This window comes from Macrobrachium rosenbergii, chromosome 45 (assembly GCF_040412425.1).
Source record: "Macrobrachium rosenbergii isolate ZJJX-2024 chromosome 45, ASM4041242v1, whole genome shotgun sequence".
Classification (NCBI taxonomy): Eukaryota; Metazoa; Arthropoda; class Malacostraca; order Decapoda; family Palaemonidae; genus Macrobrachium; species Macrobrachium rosenbergii.
This window is the reverse complement of record NC_089785.1, coordinates 31,195,402-31,215,711: the sequence shown is the minus strand read 5'-3', so window position 1 is coordinate 31,215,711 and position 20,310 is coordinate 31,195,402.

Here is a 20,310-nt window from a genome sequence, read left to right as displayed (position 1 = left end):
CGGGTAAAACACATCACCATTGTGCAGTCACTGCTAGCGACGAAATTCTGTCCATTATTTCAAAAAATCGCTGAGAGCCGTAAAGCGTTACAGCAATATTCCATTTTCTGCGTACCCCAAATTCCTAGACCCAATCCTCTCTCTCTCTCTCTCTCTCTCTCTCTCTCTCTCTCTCTCTCTCTCTCTCTCTCTCTCTCTCTCCCCATACCTTTATCGTGGTAGGGCGACGAAATTCAGCCCAGGGTTGATGAAATATGGCTGACTTTCCAGGGGGTCGGCTGTTGCCTAAAAAAGTAGGCCGTTGGACTACTTGGAAAACTGAGCCTTTATAACAAATAGGATATTAGATTATTCATATCCTGTCGATTACAGCAAGATTTAAAGAATGAATATAAATAGTAATTGTTTTACAGGTTAATGAAAGATTAAGGGTCAATACAATGCAACAATGCGGGTTATCGACTGTGTGAGATGGTAAACAGCTTTTGAAAACATACTGGAAAGCAGCATTTTGTTCAAGGACAAAGATGCTTGGCACTGCTCTCCACAATAATTTCAAGATCACTCCGAGGACAGTAAACAATCACTGGATACTGGAGGAATTGGCTGATCACACTTAAATCTAACAGTTAAAAAGCTGTCTTTGGAAATACCCACAGATGCTCGTGATAGTTTGTAGGAGCCGCTTTCAACTTTCTGGTTTTTGGGACGGTGCAGGGGAGTTTGGCGGATTCCAATTTACTCAGAGAGAGAGAGAGAGAGAGAGAGAGAGAGAGAGAAAAGAGAGAGAGAGAGAAAGAGAGAGAGAGAGAGAGAGAGAGAGCCTTGCTTGTGGAATGAACCGAAATTTAACATCCTGGAAACAAATTCTCGAAATACTCATTGAAAAGGAATGCATAAATTTGGCCTAAATTATGCCCTTTATGCTAGAATATTAGTTTAGACTGGATTTCTTGCGCAGGTAATAGGCCTAATGCAGATTTATGCAGATCATTAATATGTATGAAGAATGTGATATTGATAAATGCGCAGATCACAGAGTTATTCGAAGGCGAGTTATGAGCATCAGCTTTCCTTCACGAAAAAACCAAGAAGACAGCCAGCTGTGGTCTTTCTGTTCCACAGAACTAACAAACACCACGGATATAAATAAGGGCAGATAAACAGACAGCGTAAGTGGAAAGTGTTACCGAGCATTTCCTGAAAAGTCTGGAATAAAATAACAAAAATGACTCCAAGTTCACGACTTCCCGCTCACCCTGGGCAGAGGAGGAAAACGAACCAGACTCTCAGAAGAAATAACCAATCAGCGCTGTCCTTACATAACGTTTAGACGACAATGTAAACAAAGTCACAACTTCCCACTCATCCTGAACAGAAGAGGGAGAAGACGAACCAGGATCTCGAAAGCCTTCGACCATTAGCCAAAGACATAGTGAATCAGAGCCTTCAGAAGAAATAGCCAATCAGCGCTTTCCTTGCAAGACGTATAGACGAACACGAGGGGGTTCTCCACGAAACACTACAATTAATTATTGCTAAGAATGGAAGATGAGATGGAGATGACTGGATGTTAAACCTTCGTAAAACAATGCCTTGGGACCTCACTCCAATCGATCGCTGCTTGTACCAGACTGCAAAAGTTTTTGTTCAAAGTTTTACCAATGTGTCGACTGGTCGTTTTAGAAAGAATTGGTGTTAACAATCCGCTCAACCCTCTTCCTTTATCTGGGCTTGGGACCGGCTCGAGTACCGAAACCCTCATTGTTCTAATAGAATTATTATTTTTTTTAACCATGTCCTTTACGAAATGGTTACTTCAGCACGCCACAGTTCCAAATACCTTTCTCAGCCTCTTTCGAAAATAATTAAATTGAGTCCATGTATTCCTCAGAGAGAGAGAGAGAGAGAGAGAGAGAGAGAGAGAGAGAGAGAGAGAAAACGCGTAATAAAACTTCTAATATATCTTTTTATTTGATGATGACAACTTCGGAAAGTTCCCCCAAGCGACGCAGATGACATCAGAAACTCGCTTCTGTTGCTCATTTTAAAGTTGCTCCGTCCTCGAATATTAAGAGCGACAGGAAGAGGAGTCTCTCTCTCTCTCTCTCTCTCTCTCTCTCTCTCTCTCTCTCTCTCTCTCTCTCTCTCTCAACAGCTTCACTTACATCACACAAAAGGTGAAGAAAGGTTGAGACCTAGGAAGGAAGATTTACCAAGACCCAAACGTAGGTAATGGAACAGAAATTACTACAATTGCAACAAAAGCAACGTACGAATTGGTATCACGTTCGTTCGCCCCAACATTTCATAATGTGGGTCCGTTTATTCATTTCCAATACAACAGTAATTTCAAACCTTTGGAGAGCTTGCAATAGTGAATTTATTGACTTCAGAAAGGTTTCATTAAGAGGAAACTGCTGAGAATTATAATGCGCGTGCACATGTGTGTGTGTAAGACACCTTCATCCTTAATTGCAGAGAGAGAGAGAGAGAGAGAGAGAGAGAGAGAGAGAGAGAGAGAGAGAGAGAGAGAGAGAGAGATATGTAAATATAACGGAGCAACCAGCGTAGGACGCTGGTGTCTGTGTCAGATAAGCAAGTGCAGGAAATACAAAAATTTTTTGCAGGTGATTGCAAAGCCCAGATTATTATTAGATATAAGAAACTGCACACCAATGACTGCTTCCACTAGAAAAATACCATTACTGCTTTACTACAGTAATTTGGATACATACAACAAACTAACAAAGCTTCTCTCTCTCTCTCTCTCTCTCTCTCTCTCTCTCTCTTATATACTACTTGGGTTCAAATTTTAACCTTGGTAGAAGTTGCATTCACTTGATATGCTCGTATTGAACAGGACTGTTTTCTGTAATTAAAATGTATCTTCAGCTTTCTATTAAAAGTTCCTGGAACTGAGAGAGAGAGAGAGAGAGAGAGAGAGAGAGAGAGAGAGAGAGAGAGAGAGAGAGAGAGAGAGAGAGAGAGAGACTTACCTCGCCATCAGTCCTATAGCACTACACGGCTGCACGAAACGATATGGTTGAATTTACGACTTAAATCAATTAACGGGAGGTTTCCAGACATTGACTTCAGTTGGGATGACAAACCTCAAAATGTTTGAGGCCAAAGTCCCTAAGATCGTAATAGTGAAAGAAATTAAACTTGGTATCTGTTAAAGGTGTTGAATGAAAGGCTATTTTGGCATTGTCTATTAAACAGCCTTTAATGTACTGTACTGTTTAACACTTCGACCAGACATAGGGCATCACTGGCGTTGAGGCATTGTGTGTGTGTGTGTGTGTGTGTGTGTGTGTGTGTGTGTGTGTGTGTGTGCAAGCGTTAATAAGAAGTAAAAATAGCAAAGCAGTAAAGCATTAGTAAAATAAATACACAAACATATTGCAAACAATATATATTTATTTTGGTTAGAAGATTCAGAAATGTGCATTATATATATATATATATATATATATATATATATATATATATATATATATATATATATATATATATATATATACTGTATATATTTGTGTATGTAATTATAACAAAATGACCTTTCATGAGTTCAAACAATTGAATATGCAACCATCGATCTTGTAACCAAATATACAAACCTTATGCACTTACATACACACGCACAAACGCCAACACAGTTGTGCGCAAGTGAGCTCGCGCGCAGTGGGACGAAAAAGGGGATATTTGTCCTCGAATGAGCCTTCAGATTTGCTGACTCTCGAAAATGTCTGTGGATTTATATATTTATATATATATTGCTGCAGAGTTCTGACATGGGACGTTTCTTGTCGCATTTTATTCTGTTCCGAGCGTCGTCTCTCTCTCTCTCTCTCTCTCTCTCTCTCTCTCTCTCTCTCTCTCTCTCTCTCTCTCTCTCTCTCTTTCTCTCTCTTTCTCTCTCTCTCTCTCTCTCTGTTGTATACACAGTAATTAATGAATAACATATTGTTACTTAAAAAAATGACTCTCTCTCTCTCTCTCTTTTATACACAGCGATTAACAAATAACGCATAGTTACTTTAAAAGTAGCTCTCTCTCTCTCTCTCTCTCTCTCTCTCTCTCTCTCTCTCTCTCTCTCTCTCTCTCTCTCTCTCTCTATCTATATATATATATATATATATATATATATATATATATATATATATATATATATATATATATATATATATATATATATATATATATATATATATATATATATATATATATATATATATATATATATATATATATATATCTTTCTCTCTCTCCCCACTATATACACAAGATACTGAATAACTGAAATAAAAAAAAACACTAAAAAAGTGACCAATTTCTACCCCTTTGGAAACGCCAGATGGACAACTGGGAAACAAACCTTCATTCAGAGCACGAACAATTTATGCTCCATACAGTCCAATCGTTCACTAAATAATCTGCACTGAAACCCCATTTATTAATAAAAATCCGAAATGAAATACCGGGCACTCCTTCCGGCCAGCGCATTCGCCGGGTAAAATTCATTTGCATGAAGATAAAATGATTAAAGAGAGCGGAGGGGGAATCTGATGAATAAAAATGGGTCCAAATGAAAGACCTTATCTACTGGACCAAAAGGTCGTCATGACAGAATTTACATATCCAAGATTTTATCTCCATTTTTGTTTAATAAAAACATGTAAAGAGAACGCAGTTAATTTCTCATGATATTCAACACATGAATAATTCCGTGTAATGTTATTCTGAAGATATTTACTTCTTTTCCTGGCGAGAGAAAGCGACCACATTCGCTGAGCAGCAGCTACACCAGTATGCAGCAAATGTTAACCGCTGTCGAAGTTCTCAGTTCCAGAGGTCCTTTATTCCTCCTGACACCGCAGGACTGCGGAACGGCCTCCCACAGGACCTTCTGCTGCTGGAACCTCAGAAGTTCAGGCGAAGATGCAACGCCTTTCTACCCTACATCAATCCTCCCTGTATTTTAACCATTCACTTACATTTTCATCAATTAATTTTATTTTATCTTTTCCAATAACTGATCTCTTCTTTCTTTATTTCCTGTTACCTTCTGTAACTTCAAATGAACACCATAGTATTCTTTGGAAGCTTCAATTTCCGGTCAATGGTTCCTATGATGGGTCTGTTCCACATGAGTAGGTTTCTTCATCTTTTGAATAGTAATAAATGTACTTCTTCTCATACTTTTATAAAAATAATGAATATTTTTCCAACATCTACGCTGTTTTTTCTAACTTTCATTACAAGTGTCCAGATAGCTTGGCAGTAAAAAATTTATTATAAAAAAAAAATGTCCAGTGCCAAAAAAAAAAGAAAAAAAGTAGTATCATGGAAGGAGGGAAGCGACAACTGACAGCCTCATCAGAGGCAGAGAAAGGACAGACACTCATTATCTGAAGAATATCGCAAAAAATAATTAATTTAATCGAAAACATAATTAAAACTGACGACAGAAAGGAATAAAAAAGCTTATGTCACGCTGCTGTGACTCAGATTAGCAAGAGGTTATAGGCCCTTGCTGGCACATTGGGGAAGGAGGTGGTGGTTTGTGAATAATTGGGAATAACCGGGAAACATTGGGAATAATCGTGAATGATCGTTATTAATAGCTAAAGGACTAATTAGGTTTGTATCTCACCACCTCCTCTCTTTCGTCCTTCTGAGAACAGTTGTGAAATCTGCCAAAAATGCGAGTCATGACTGATCTGACCTGACTAGTAATGCACCCCTGAGGTGACATTTTTAGCAGCAGTTTGCAAGTAGCACGCCCTTTGAGAATTCATTCTATTGTTACCATTGTTCTCAATTCCCCAGTCATGCGTGCCCGTTCGCATTTTCTGAGTTTTGCCTCTGTCCCAACTACCTGCGCTGCCATAAAGGGTAACCTTTCTTGACCTGACCCAAACCTGCAGCTCCGCCTACTAGCACCGGCATCCCTGCTTACAAATCCCTCGACTCTCCCATCTAATTGTCACTCCACTGACACCTCTTCTCTCGCACCTTTACCTGGCCACCATACAATGACCTTACAAGGAACCTGGCCAGATTAACGACACGCCCTGTGAGGAGGACAATGGAGGACCCATGAAGAAGAGGCTGCCAGAAGTGCTAAAATACAACCGTCACTGGTGGACTGTGGTATATATACTGGCCCCAGAAAACCATTCTTTGCAAGTCCCCCTTCAGGTGTCTCCCTGCTTGTAGACACTGCTCAACCTGCTTCAGAAGACGCACTGCTCAACCTGCTTCAGAAGACACACTGCTAGTATACCCCATGCTAGTTACCTCTACAACGCCACGCTACGACGTCACCCTCCTTGGCCCCACACACACACACACACACACACATATATACATATACACATACATATACATATACAATCAGTAAACTACAAACGTCCTTTAATATCCAATTCGCTCTACCTCGGAAATAATATATTTTCATATATGTTACCGAAGGGGAATTTTTTTAGTTGATAATAAGTTCGTCGTCCCGTGGGCTCGAACCAACGAAGGACAAGAACTCAGGACTAGAGTGGATGCCTTTACCCACACGGCCAGCAAGTGAGGTATAAGTTGATATCGGCTCCCATCTACAGATTCCCGTCGAATTGGATATTAAAGGACGTTTGTAGCTTACTGATTGTATATGAATCACGGGTGATGTGATAAAAGTCATATACATATATATATATATATATTGTATATTATATATATATATATATATATATATATATATATATATATATATATATATATATATATATATATATATATATATATATATATATACACACACACACACATACATACATATTGCTTCTCGGTCCATCTGTTCAGGAGAATCAGGATTAAAATCCTCTGCCAGATAATGAAAGAAGAAAAGTGAGGAGGTTACCGACACAAAAGCGAGGGGAGAGGGCTCATAATCGACTGAAAGCAGCACAGAGAGAGAGAGAGAGAGAGAGAGAGAGAGAGAGAGAGAGAGAGAGAGAGAGAGAATAATAAGGACTTCTTACAAGAAGGGGTTCATAAAGGAAGGTGCTAAGGTGACTACTCATGAGGGGACTTTGATGGAGAGAGAACCTTTGTAGTGGAAACCTATTTTCACACTATATATACTGAAGACCCAGATGATGAATGAACTGAGATGCTATAAAGACAGTGACGTGGAGTTGCTTTTTGCTAGAAGAGCCAGGAGCCAGAATAAGGCCCAACAGTCAAACCACAGAAGGAAAAGTAAATATAAGAAAGGGTTAAATAATAAAATAGTCAAGGTCTGAGCTAACTGAAATTGAAAACTTTCTGAGCAAGTTCATTTATCTTGATAAATCATTCAGTACAATGTGTCATAAAAATGTTGGAAACTTGTTGCACACACACATCACAAACAGGCTGAATGTAAGTTGTAGACTTATTGGTAACAAGTCAATGTCTTAATGGTACTGCAAACCATTGCTTCATACGGTTATCGAGCATTTGCCAAAGTTTAGCTCTCTACTCTCAGTCGTCGACTTGTTGTCGACCTGTCAGTGACATGTATACAACAAGTTGCCGACATGTGTTTATAACATGTTTAAGAAGACCGCTTATATCGTCCCCTAAGGTGAATCATCACTGTTTAATACTATTATCCAGTATTTGACAAAAGTTTGTTATCCACTCTTAGTCGTTGATTGTTGTCAACCTTTTCGTGATATGTAGGCAACAAGTTGCCAATGAGTATTGATGATATGCTTTAGAAAACTGCTTTTCTCGTCCCCTAAGGAGAATCACCACTGTCTCATAGTATTATCAAGAATTTGCCAAGAGTTAGTTCTCCACTCTCAGTCGTTGACTTGTTGTCAACATGTTTGTCACATACAGGCGACGAGTTGCCAAAAATGTTGATGATAAGTTTTAGAAGACAGTTCTTAATGTTTCCCTATGCAGAATATAAAAGCGACACATGCAACAACAAAAGTGGCTTTCAACAAGCCATTCCTTCACCCTTTTCTTGGGAGTGGACCTGGTGTCACTTCCAAAAGAATTCGGACCACAAAAATGCTCTTAAAATGAAAAAAAAAGGAAAATGAAGTGTCTACAACAAACAAGTCTTTCCGTTTGTGTATTTATAGAATACGGTTGAAGAGAACAAACGAATAAATGGAAAAAATGCAGCGATTCGTCAGAGAGAGAGAGAGAGAGAGAGAGAGAGAGAGAGAGAGAGAGAGAGAGAGAGAGTTCCCGGATCATTTTCTAATCCGGGAACAATACGGGACCGAAGTACTAATACTGAACAGTCAATAGGCCTCCGAATGGATGGCACAGGAATTACCGGAGAGAGAGAGAGAGAGAGAGAGAGAGAGAGAGAGAGAGAGAGAGAGAGAGAGAGAGAGAGAGAGAGAGAATAACTCTCGTTAGCATTTCAAAAGTTTAAAATCTGGGGAGAGAGAGAGAGAGTTCAAAAGCAGTTTGTTAAAACAGACAATTTTATTGATTTACACAAAACCTCCGCAAAGAGGTTGATGCTCCAACCTCCCTTCTCTCTCTCTCTCTTCCTCTGTCAACTTGTTAATTATACAGAATTTATCATACTTGGCTACGAATATATAATAAATAGAGCCACGGATACTTCTGCATAAGCAACCCTTTAAAATGAACTTAAGGCACAAATACTCTCAGTCCTGTAACACCAGATAAATATATATATATATATATATATATATATATATATATATATATATATATATATATATATATATATATATATATATATATATATATATATATATATATAATATATATATATATATATATATATATATATATATATATATATATATATATATATATATATATATATATATATATATATATTATATATGCATTAAGCTACAAACGTCCTTTAATATCCAATTCACTTTACCTCGGGAATAATATATTTTCATATATGTTACCCGAAGGGGAATTTTTTAGTTGATAATAAGTTCGTCGTCTTGTGGGCTCGAACCACGGAAGACAAGAACTCAGGACTACAGTGACGCGAACTTTAACCACACGGCCAACAAGTGAGGTATAAGTTGATACCGACTCTCACCTACAAATCCCCGTCGAACTCGGGTATTTGTACTTAGAATCGATATCAACCCACCTCTGCCATGCTAACCATGTAGTGCGTTTGTCGCACGCAGCCATATTATGAATTAATTTTTATCACATCACCGTGATTCATATACAAGCATTAAGCTACAAATGTCCTTTAATATCCAACTCACTCTATCTCGGGAATAATATATTTTCATATATGTTACCCAAAAGGGAATTTTTTAGCTGATAATAAGTTCGTCACCTCGTGGGCTCGAACCACGGAAGACAAGAACTCATGACTACAGTGACGCGAACTGCGTGCGACAAACGCACTACATGGTTAGCATGGCAGAGGTGGGTTGATATCGATTCTAAGTATAAATACCTGAGATCAACGAGTATAAGTCGATACCAACTCTCACCTACAAATCCCCGTTGAACTCAGGTATTTGTACTTAGAATCGATATCAACCCACCTCTGCCATGATAACCATGTAGTGCGTATTAAAGGACGTTTGTAGCTTAATGCTTGTATATGAATCACGGTGATGTGATAAAAATTCATTCACACACACACACACATATATATATATATATATATATATATATATATATATATATATATATACATACATACATACATACATACATACATACATACATATATATATACATATATATATATATATATATATATATATATATATATATATATATATATATATATATATAATCAGTAAGCTACAAACGTACTTTAATATCCAATTCGCTCTACCTCGGAAATAATATATTTTCATATATGTTACCGGAAGGGAATTTTTAGTTGATAATAAGTTCGTCGTCCCGTGGGCTCGAACCAACGAAGGACAAGAACTCAGGACTACAGTGGACGCCTTTACCCACAAGGCCAGCGAGTGAGGTACAAGTTGATATCGGCTCCCATCTACAGATCCCCGTCGACTCCATTCTGTGTACAACTGACAGTTGCTTTTTAATAACGCAAATACTCAAATTTATGAAGCTTTGGCTCATTACTGTCACAATTCATGTGCTCCTTCCTCTCCACCACAACAACAACAACAGGTGTTCAGGTGAACGGGATAAATCCAGCTGAATGCAGCTGATTCTGAAGTTCACGATCTCCTCTCAGTCTGTGAAGAAATTCCAGGACAGACATATTTCAGAGAGCAGGACAAATTCGCCTAGTTACAGCAATATCAAACTTTCTACAGAGACGAGAGGACAAACGTTCCCTTTCAGATCCAAATCTTTTGTGAGACAGATAAAAATTGTCTACCTTAAATACCAAATTTTTAATATCATTAAAGGCCTAAAATTTTGTTAATTTACAGCCCAAAATTAATGGAATGTAAGATTGAGGGCAAAGGCCAAAGCGCTGGGACCTATGAGATCATTCAGCGCTGAAAGGGAAACAGTAAAAGGTTTAAAGGTGTAACAGGAAGGAAACCTTTTGCAGTTGCATTATGAAACAACTGTTAGGAGAGGGTGGAAGAAAGTAAGATGGAAGAAAAGAATATGGACGGAGGTGCGGTAAAAGGAATAAAAGGGGTTGCAGCTAGCGGCCGAAGGGACGCTGTATAGAAAATTAAGTAATGCCTACAATGCACCGCGTGAGGTGCACTGACAGCACTAACCCCTACGGTTTACAGCCCAACGCTTTGACTAGATACAACCAAAGGATAATTCAGCCCCACCCAAAAATGCGTGCTAAGATGAACTTCAACTAAGATTCAGCAACAAAATGTTCCTTCATAATGAATCTGAAGCCACAGTTACCTACCTCTATGGAACATCAGCTTACATTAAGCAAGAAATGTTCTTTTCTAATGAAATCTGAAGCCACACTGAGCTAGCTCTAGGTCTCTCTCTCTTCCCTAGAAATGCCATCGAGTTGGGAATCCAGACTCGTCACCTTTAAGCCTGGGCTAACCTTTAGAAGGTGACTGAGTGGGTGGGTGGGCCAACTGCCCTTTTGGGACAATGTCTACTGGTCTGGATAGTTCACAGCAGTTATGATCACAACCAATTCTCGTTGTATTTTAGTAGTTAATTTTCATAACTATCTAGTCATTTACTAATTCGTTAATTAATTTTTTTCTTTTTAGTAACTGATCTTTTCTTTCTGTACTTTCCAATTATCTTGTGTTACGCCTTTCAAATGAACACCATATTCTTTGGAAGCTTGAATCTCAGGTCAGTGGCTCCTGTGGTGGGCTTGTTTCATATGAATGAGGTTCATCTTCTAAATAATAATAATAATAATAATAATAATAATAATAATAATAATAATAATAATAACTATTCAGGCAATCTCACATCTGTATTCAAAGACCTAACAGTAAAGAGCCTAAAAGAGAACGAGTGGAAACACAACGAAAAAGAAACTTCCAAGACATTCATCCACAAGGCTTCTGCAAAGGACGACCGCAGGCGGCAGCAGCAGCATCAGTCTCCTGCAGAAGGGAAGGGAGGCACGACAGCAATTCCTCAAGACTTTCCTTCTCCCTCAGACACATTCTCCTCCTCTTCCTCCTCCTCCTTCCATCACCTGGGACCAGAAATTCCAAGAGAATTCCAGTACTTGCCCTTCTCGCTCTCGGTGAGGAAGGGACCTGAGGAGGAAGGGACCTGAGGAGGAAGTGGCGGGTGGATAAAGGGGGAAGAGGTAGAGGAGGTGATGGAAAGGGGGAGGGAGGGAAGGTGGGGTACGGGGAAGAGGAGAATGGGGGAAGGGGAAGAGGAGAGTGGAGGAAGGGGGAGGGGAGGGGCTAGGGGAGGTGGGGGAAGGGGGAGAGGAGAGTGGGGAAGGAGGAAGAGTAGAGAAGGTGGGGGACCGCAGAGAGGAGAGTTAGGGGAAGGGGGAGGGGTGAAGGGGACGACAGGAAGCGCTAGGGGAGGTGGGGATGGGGAGGGGGTATAGAAGGTTGGGAAGGGCGAAGGGTTTCACTAACCAGGACATGGAGGGAAAAGGAAGGGGGGAGGGGGTGTGGGGTTATAGGGGTATTTAGCTAATGCAAGACACAAGACGTTGGTTGTGAAGTTTCGTCCGACAAGTGTCGACTAGTTCTTCTCTTTCTCTTCTTCAAAGCTGAATCGGCAGTCGAGTCACTGTTTTATCTAACGATTCCTTCCCGGGTGTTCCAATCTTGCGTTCCTCCTTTATCGTCTATTCCTTTTGTCTCTCATGCCTTACAAGTTTCGTATTAGCTCAAAAGAAGAAGAAGAAGAAGAAGGATCGGTATAATCATAACAGAAAAAGATGAAGGACCAAAACAAAGCATGAGATTAAGTCTTCTCATTCAATGATCATGGAAACATCGCTTTCTGGCTTTCCATGGCAAAACGGCACATTGAGATTGACAACAGGAGTTTTGAACAAACAAAAACTGCCTATTTACAGTCAGTTGGTCATAAATAAAAGCAACAGCTAATCAACAAATAATGAAATAATAAAATCCCCTTCCTCTTTTTCGGTTTTGGCTCATTTCAAGGAAAACAAATCAGTTCCTGATCTCTCGAGGACCACGCAGCCCACATTCAGAAATAACACAACGGATCGTGCGAGCTTCGGTTCTTATGCTTTTGCGGAGGCAAAGGATTTACTGTAGGTGAAGAGAGGAGTTCCTCATTGGACGGGTTGGTATCGTTCTCGGATAGCACTCTGCTGGGCCCGCGTTCGATTCTCAGATCGGCCAATGAAGAATTGGAGGAATTTATTTCTGGTGATAGGAATTCATTTCTCGCTATAATGTGGTTCGGATTCCATAGTAAGCTGTAGATCCCGTTGCTAGGTAACCAATTGGTTCTTAGCCACGTAAAATAAATCTAATCCTTCGGGCCAGCCCTAGGATATCTCTTCATCGGCTCAGTGGTCTGGTTAAACTAAGGTATACTTAACTTATAGAGAGAGAGAGAGAGAGAGGGAATATCTCTGTACTTTCGATGCAAAAATAAAGCCAAATTTGACTGACAGTAAAACGATCATCCAAGTCGCCTTCATTCAGTCACTAAAATCGGCCAAAGCAATTCAGCCTAAATGAATCATATCACCAAATATACGATAAGTCTGCTGTAATAAAAAAATAACCCTTATAGATTATGAAAGCAATTTCCCCAAAACGCTTTCACACGATTAAATAAAAGCCATTTCATGGAGGGTTAATCTGTCTATACTGAATAAACTTTTAATCTTTTTCAGAACTAAAAGATTTTATTTATAGATTCCGTTTCTTTCATTTATCTAGAAAGAATGTGTCACACGGAAGTACATCAGTGTGACTGATGGGTGTTTGGGAATATGATTTGACGCTGGTGATTTGTCAATAACAGTTATATTGTGTGTTGGTCTTCATTTCTGTGATAAACGGCTTATCTCTCTCTCTCTCTCTCTCTCTCTCTCTCTCTCTCTGCTATGTTTAGTGAACGTTCTCTCTCTCTCGCTTTCTCTATTCATTCTTATGTTTCGTGCTATTTATCTCTATCTCTGTCTCGTGAACTTTCTCTGTCTATTCATTTTGTTTCGTGCACACACTCTCTCTCTCTCTCTCTCTCTCTTCCCAAAGACGTCTTGTCAATAGTTTTTCCTATTCTCCAGCAGTTCCTCCATATCCCAGTGAATTTGCACAAACAAATATTGCGAAAGTGATTTCCCAAGACTCGAGTCTTCATTCTCTCCCTCTTCCAATCAGCGGCCCTTTTTCCACGTCGATGAGTTAATCCGATTACTTCTCTTCCCTGATTCTATTTGCTTGTATTAGATCTGATATTAAAATGATGAAATCCACGACCTTGAGGATTTCTTTGTTCTAATCGGTTTTATATTGACGTGAAAGCCACCTGATTTAAAGGGATTACTTCAGCCAAGAGGATTTGTACATTCATGGTATCATGTTCTCGACTACATACAGCATCAGTCAATGTAATTTTCCCTACGGTATTGAAATGGAAATAAACTTTACTCCACAACTGGCAAAATAATGGGAGCCGACCCTCTCTCCAAAACCTTTACGGTCGTTTTGTTACAAAAGAATTCTTAGTCATGGAGGACTCACAAAACGGTTCATTATTTCTTATTAACTTGGGCTGGACTTGGCATTTCAGTGGAGAATTTATTGGGCATGATACCCTACAGATAACCTCTTTCCATATTCATCTTGTGGAATTGAGTAATTTTTTAATGACTATTTCTTCTCTTCTGCTTCCCAAAAGAGCACCATTTATTATCTTACCTTAAGATGTATTCCTTTTCTAATGCTAAGTTCACACATTCACGTATCAAGGCACGCATGCCCACGCATGGCCACTCACGGGGCGGAGTCAGAAAGTGCGTAAATACAACGCAAATAAACGCATGGCCACGCACGGGGCGGAGTCAGAAAGTGCGTAAACACAACACAAATACACGTAAATATACACCGTAAGTACTGTGTAAGTGCGCCAGCATGCGGCGCGACCGTTACGGACCACCCGGGTGTGCACCGGGGGCCACGAACCTTTCGACCTGCTCAAAACCCTGCGTGGGTGGCCAGGTCAGCTGTCAGGTAGCGTGGCCCAACCCGCACAGCGTGGCACCAACCGCGGGCTGACCGCGCACCCGCTAAGCTCTTGCCTGTGGCCCCACGCTGCCCCAGGGTTCCTGCCCTGCATCTTGTGGCTGTCAGCATGACGTGGGAGTAGAAGCGGCAATGCTGCCGCATCGCCCGCAACCGCGGAGATGTGGCAACGCTTTGACCTGGGATAAAAGGGACAGGCGGCGCGCTTGTGAGTCGGTGCTTCTCCGGACAGCATCCTGTTGCTCTCTCCGCCAGTGCCTCCGTCGTCGTCGTCCACTGCAGCCAAAATGCCAAAAGGACCCATGTTGAAGAGGACCAGGAAGGGGACCCTGAGAACTCCAGGAGTGCTGGCAGCTGGAGTTGCCCCCTTCGCAAAGCCTTCAGAAGCTGATGGTCCCCCTTCAGGCAGTGATGCTGTGGTGCTGGAGCTTGAGGCCGTCGAGCTCGTGACGGAGAACGAGCTAGAGGAGGAGGAAGAGGAGCTTGCCCTCATATACGAGAATGACCCCGCCGCCGCCACCGACGACGCCGCCCACGAGTGGGATGCCGACGACGACACCGAAGGCACTCCTGAAGGAGATGGCCCTACAGGTCAGGGCAGGAAGAAGAACCTGTCAGTGATCCTCTCGGAAGAAAACGAGAGGTTTGTTGGTGAGTGGCTGGAGAACGAGGCCGAGTTCATCTACAGCAAGGGCCTCATAGCCTACAAGGACAAGGCCAAGGTTTGGAGGGCCTTCGAAGAGAAGGGCCAGTCACTTGTTCCTCCCGTGAGTGGCCGTGAACTGAGGATGTGGTTTACATCCCTCAGGAGTCGTTTTGGGTGGTTCATGGCAGAGAAGAGTGGCCAAGGGATGGGCAGACGGCTGACGGACCGGGAGAAATGGATCCTCAACATTTTCCACTTCCTGAAGCCGCACATTGTGCGTCAAAGGAAGCCAAAGGTTTTGGGAATTCCGATGGTATGTATGTTTTAATGAGTTTCCATGCATAATTATCACTGAATATAACGTTATTGCATAGTTTCCATGCATTCAATGTACATTTTATACCATTTTCTCATATATGTTCCTCCTCTTTTTACAGGCTGCTCGTGCTGCTGCTGCCCTCCCTGCCCAAGCTCTGGACCTGCCTGCTGCTCCTGCTTCTTCTCCTGCTCTGACACCGACGCCCTTGCCCTTTCTGCTTGCTGAGCCAGCAAGCACCAAGGCTCGGAAACACCAAGTTTCCGAGCTCTTCGACGCTGCCTTCACGAGGGCACAGGCTCTCCGGGACGACATGCTGACCAAAGTGCAGCCAGCTCCTCACAACCCCCGCGTCCTCTACTGGAGGAAGTTTTTCAAGTGGTCGAGGACAAGTGCCTACAGGTGTCAGAGCAGCTGAGTCTGACTCTGAAAATGGAAGTGCTTGGTGCCATCCACAGGTACATCCGTGCCACCAAAGATGACGCCACGGTGCCGTCGAAAGCCATGATGACCCACACCCTGGCAGTGACAGCGGAGTGTCAGACACTTGCAGTTCCTGCCAGCCTGTCGGCATCGCAGCATTGGTCACTCACTGCGCAGCAGCTGGCGCTCCTGCAAGCACAGTTGGTGACATCGACACCAAAGGAGCTAACCAAAGGAGCTCAGCAACCTGTCGCTTGACACGACACTCCTGAATAATTTACAGGGTTAATGTATATACTGTTGTTTTTTCTTTCGCTTGTATTTATGTGTATGTTTTTATTCTATATTAAATAAATAAATTTTGCAATATCATGTCTAGCTCTATCCTCTGTTCAAAAGTACTGAGTATTGATGAGAATAATGTATCATGGATGTGAAAAATATCATGTATTCAATGAAATAGCTAAAATACAAGTACACAAATAAAGAAGGCAAAATGAACCTGAATACACTAACATTTCAGTATACATTACTGACTTTGAAATAAGTTCAAAATACTGTATGTAACATATGTGCAGAAAAGCAAAATGGCAACAGACCAAATATTAGCAAATCATATAAAATGTCGCAAATATTGGAGAGAAGGTAGTTTCAAAAAGACAGAATTTTCATATCAGAATATCAACAATGTAAATGCTAAGAGCAGGTACTTTCAAGAACATAGAACTATCACATCAGAATAGAAACAATGTTAAGAGAAGGTACTTTCAAAAATGATAGAATTATCATATCAGAATAGAATCCATGTTAAGAAATTATTAAAAAGGGCAAAATAACTACATCTTTCTTTTATGTATGTTTGTTTCCTATTGATTAAATATACATTTGCAATGTCATGTTCCACTCTATCCTCTTCCCAATCACCAAGTATTGATGAGAATAATATATCATGGCTTTGAACAATATCTTTTATTAAATCAACTAAAACAAACAGAAGTACACAAATACACAGGGCAAAATAATCCTGAATTAATACATTATTGAATTTTAAATAAGTTCAAAATAAATGCAAGAACTGACATTTAAGTAATTACAACAAGCAGGTATGCAGGAAAGTAACTAAATCATGTTCTCCTGCCAGTACACGGAGCCTTCAGCCGATGAAAAATATTCCTTCAGCATGTTACGCTGTTCCTTTGCATCCCTCGTTGCAGTGTTGCCGGTCACGGTTGGAAGTGTTGCTCCTAAGGATGGGTCACTCCTCCAGCTACCAGGTATGACATGTGTGACGGGGTGCTCCTGACCTCGTCTGCGTGCATTTCTTCTTATCATCATATTGTGCAGAACACACGCGGACATCACTAATGGCTCTATATGGTCAGGCTTCAGGCATCTTGCAGTGTGGAATACTCGGAATCTATTTGCCAGAATCCCAAAGGCGTTCTACACCATCCTGTGTGCCCTACTTAACCTGTAGCTGTAAATCTGTTCCTCCTTGCTAAGTCCCCTTTTGGGGTAGGGCTTCATAAGGTAATTCCTCAGGGGGAAGGCATCATCGCCAACTAGGAAGTAGGCCACAGGAGATCCATTAGGTTGACCTGGCAGGGCATCAGGTTGGGGAAGATTTGCTTCCTCTTGCAACAGCATTTCTGCCAGTCGGGTCTGGGCGAATACACCACCGTCTGACTCTGACCCAATGGCACCCATGTCGACGTATAGGAACTTGTATGAAGCATCAGCAACTGCAATTAATACCATGGAGTAGAACTTCTTGTAGTTGAAGTAATGCATACCGCCTTTGGGAGGGTTATGGAGCCTAATGTGTTTGCCATCTATAGCTTCAATTACATGCGGGAAGTTCCACCGTTCCTCAAAACCCCGTGAAACCTCTTGCCATGCTTCAGGTGTTTGTGGCACCTGTAGTTCCTCATCCCCGAAGGCAGGAACAATGGCCCTGCAGGTCTCTGATACGATGTGACTAATGGTGTTGTGGGCTACCCGGAATGAGTGTTGCAGACTCTTGTATGAATCACCTGTAGCGAGGAAGCGTAGGGTGATAGCAACACGCAGGCCTGGCTCAATGGGTTTCCTCCAGAATGTCACTTTCTTCTGAATGTATGGTGTGACTCGTTCAACAATTTCATTGAAGAGGTCCTTGTCAATCTGGGTAAAATTTCTGTACAGGCCTGGGACTTGGGTTGACAACTCCTCCATCAGGTTGTCATAATGACCTTGCTCCATCCTTTTCTGCAGGTACGGCCACGCCCATACCTTCCTTGGCCGCCTTTTTTTCTGCTGTGTGTGCTGTGCAGCAATCATTGCAATCTCCAGCAATAACATGACGTGCACATATTCAATGACATACGGCAACATTTCTCTTCTATCCCTATTTGCTATAGCTATAAGTTGATGCATTTCAGCTATGTTGTCCATGTTGCTTCAGCAGGTTGGTAGTATGTCTTGATGCTGTGGTATTACGGCATTGACTAGCCACACATGTGCCACTGCCGGCCCTTTTATAGCTGGGGTTTAACCCCATAGTACGTGGGGCTAACGTGACGTTTGCGTAACTCAGTTACGCAGAATGTAACACATACGGTATATGTACGTCGGTGTTACGTGCTCTGCCACGCACTACTTCTGCCTGAGCCGCCGCTTGTCAGTAAGCATCATGTCACCCTTACGCAGTGCGTACATTTGTGGCGCACTATAATACACATGCATTACGCACATCGTCCCATGACACATATCCAGTTGGGCGGGGCTTATTTTCTCGTGTATGCGCACGTTTCACAAATTTCGACCGTGCGTGCGCATGAGTGACTTGATACGTGAATGTGTGAACTTAGCATAATTTCATTAAACTACACTGTACCTATCGAAAACAATTCAAATGGGTTTCTCTTAAATTGTTTGCAGAGAGGAAAATTTAAGCAGTCTCTGCGCATCTCTTTCGTGGGAATGAAAATTCAAACAAAATTCATGGAAATAAAACACGAGGAAACGGAATCCCGTGACTGGATCCACCGGCTCCATCAAATCGGACGTTGGAGCATCAACTACTGAAGAACGCATACCTGCGTCATCTGTTGGCTTGACGTCACTACCCGAGTGTGGAGAGTAAACAAAGGCAGTAACATGGATTACTGAAGAGAAAGCAAGGTGTATATACTGAAATATCTGAAACTGAGTCCAAATTTACTGACTTTCAGGAATCGTTTACACACAGCAATACCTGTACTGTACAATTCGTTTTTAATTTCTGATCCTTCTTATAAGGAAATCTGTTATAGAAATGTCTATAATGCTGCGAGTCAAATGAATGAAAACTCTCTCTCTCTCTCTCTCTCTCTCTCTCTCTCTCTCTCTCTCTCTCTCTCTCTCTCTCTCTCATAAAGAGTTTTATCAGCCAATTATATATCCACTGTATAAATTCCAACTGAGAATAGATTTTGTCTAGTAAATGAGAGAGAGAGAGAGAGAGAGAGAGAGAGAGAGAGAGAGAGAGAGAGAGAGAGAGAGAGAGAGAGAGAGAGAGAGAGAAGGCTAAGCTAAATGTCGTACTCCCCAGTGGCCAGTCGGAACACGAATTGCCTTATTAGAAAAGAGGATTTTCCCAAACTAATTACAGAGCAGCTGTTAAACTCTTAATGACTTCTTGAATGGATTTTGTAATAAATTTAATACAAAAATTAACTATTTTTACCGAGATTCCATCAAGAATATGCCTTCAAAAATTCAGTGGGCTATCCTCACTATCTTAACATTGGAGAGGGTTCCGTTGCCTATTTGAGAGGATTATAAATTATGTGTCAGTGTAAGGGAAATTGTGGAATCATGATAATTTACCCCTCGGGTATAAGGACGCGTACGAGACACGTCCATATACAGGATGTTGAGCCTGTGAAGTTCAAGCAACAAAAGTGTTCCATTTGTCTTGTGCAAAACTCGTTCCACTTCTCCAGGCCCCCAAATTCGTCAGATATCAAAGGAGAACATTACCCAGTAGAATTCTCCTTATATTTTACTTATATTTTTATCTACTTATTTATTAATATATTAAATTGCATTTCTTTTCTATTAACCGATCTCTTTCTGTGTTTCCTATTGCCTTCTGTTACCTCTTTCCAATGAACACCATAATGTTCTTTGGAAGCTTGAGTTTCAAGCCAATGGCCCCTGTGGGCTTGTTTTATATGAATAGGGCTCATCTTCTGAATGATAATAATAACAATAATAATAATAATAATATAATAATAATA